This window comes from Lactuca sativa, chromosome 3, assembly GCF_002870075.4.
Source record: "Lactuca sativa cultivar Salinas chromosome 3, Lsat_Salinas_v11, whole genome shotgun sequence".
Taxonomy (NCBI): domain Eukaryota; kingdom Viridiplantae; phylum Streptophyta; class Magnoliopsida; order Asterales; family Asteraceae; genus Lactuca; species Lactuca sativa.
In genome coordinates, this window is record NC_056625.2 from 156,139,740 (window position 1) to 156,141,982 (window position 2,243).

Consider the following 2,243-nt stretch of genomic DNA (forward strand, 5'->3'; position numbering starts at 1 on the left):
CGTCCGACGTCTTGGGCAGCTTGGTCACGAAATCCATAGAAACCCCCTCCCATTTCCACTCAGGGATTGCCGGTTGCTGTAACAATCCGGAAGGTTTCTGGTACTCCACCTTTACTTTGGCACACGTAAGGCACTTACTAACATAGGTCGCGATTTCCGCCTTCATGTTAGGCCACCAATAGTGTTGTTTAATGTCCAAGTACATCTTGTCCGAACCGGGATGAATGGAGTATCGAGTCTTGTGAGCTTCCTTCATAACGGTCTCCCTAAATCCTCCGATTTTTGGGACCCAAATACGGTTCATGAAGTAGTGTATCCCATTCTCTTTGGCTTCTAGGTTCTTCTCCATCCCGCGTAATGCCTCGCTAGTTCTATTTTCCGCTTTCATAGCCTCTGCCTGGGCTAATGCAATTTGAGTGGCCAGATGAGACTGAATAGTTATCGAGTGTGTTTTCGTACGGCGATTAGAGTACTCCTTCCGACTTAATGCATCAGCTACCACGTTGGCCTTGCCTGGATGGTACTTGATCTCGCATTCGTAGTCGTTTAGCAATTCCACCCATCTTCGTTGTCTCATGTTCAGCTCTTTCTGATTCAAGATGTGCTGGAGGCTCTTGTGGTCCGTGAAGATGGTGCACTTTGTACCGTACAGGTAGTGCCTCCAAATTTTCAGAGCGAAGACCACGGCTCCCAGTTCTAGGTCATGGGTCGTGTAATTTACTTCGTGCGTCTTTAGCTGGCGGGACGCATATGCTATCACTCTTCCACGTTGCATGAGAACGCAACCTAAGCCTTGATTCGACGCGTCACAGTAGACTACAAAATCTTCCGTTCCTTCGGGTAGAGGTAGCACAGGAGCGCTACAAAGAGCTTGCTTCAAGGTTCGAAACGCAATCTCTTGTCGGTCTGTCCACTTGAATGGCACGCCCTTTTGCGTAAGCAAGGTAAGCGGCTTGGCGATCTTAGAGAAGTTTTGGATGAATCTCCTATAGTAGCCTGCTAGGCCTAAGAACTGACGAATTTCTGTGGGCGTAGTCGGAGTTGCCCATCCTTCCACAACTTTGACCTTAGAGGGATCCACATGAATTCCATCTTGGCTAACTACGTGACCTAGAAAATTCACGCTCCGTAGCCAAAACTCACACTTAGAGAGTTTGGCGTAAAGCTTTTCCGATCGCAGCGTCTCTAGGACTTGTCGGAGATGTTGGCCATGCTCCTCTTTGCTTCGAGAATAGACGAGGATGTCATCGATAAACACAATGACGAAGTTGTCCAGGAACGGTCGACAGATTCGATTCATTAGGTCCATGAATGCGGCAGGTGCATTTGTTAGACCGAAGGGCATTACGACGAATTCATAATGTCCGTAGCGGGTTCGGAAAGCGGTTTTAGGAATATCTTCTTCTCGGACTTTGAGTTGGTGGTATCCGGACCGTAAATCTATTTTAGAAAAATAGCTAGCTCTTTGGAGCTGGTCGAATAGATCATCGTTTCGCGGGAGTGGGTAGCGGTTTTTAACAGTGAGCTTATTTAACTCTCTGTAATCGATGCACATTCTGAAAGATCCGTCCTTCTTTTTGGCAAAGAGCACCGGAGCTCCCCATGGCGAGTAGCTAGGTCGGATAAATCCTTTGTCCAGAAGCTCACTGAGTTGGCTGGACAGTTCCTGCATTTCGGCAGGAGCCAACCGATATGGTGATTTAGCGAGAGGAGTTGCTCCTGGAACGAGGTCGATTCGGAACTCAACCTGTCTCTCTGGGGGTACTCCTGGAAGATCTTCAGGGAACACGTCCGGGAATTCACACGCTACTGGAATATCTTGGATGTTAGTTTCTTCTTTGGTCTTGTCCACTATGTGAGCCAAGAACGCCAAATTGTTCTTTCGCAGATGTTTTTGTGCTTTGATGCACGAGATGAGGCGAAGATTCGTGCTAGGTTTGTCTCCGTAAATTACTAGGGTTTCGTGATTCGGGAGACGAAGGCGAACGGCCTTCTCGTGGCACATGATCTCAGCTTGGTGGGGACTTAACCAATCCATGCCGATAATCACATCGAAACTCCTAATTGATACTGGCATTAGGTCTATTCGAAAAACGTGTTGGTTGAGGGTTAGGGTACATCCGAGGTAGATTTCCCCAGTGGATTCGGTTTTCCCATTGGCCATTTCCACCGTATAGGTTTCATTTAGCTTCTGGGGTTGTTGTTTTAATAAATGTTTAAACTTCTTGCTTACGAAACTTCGC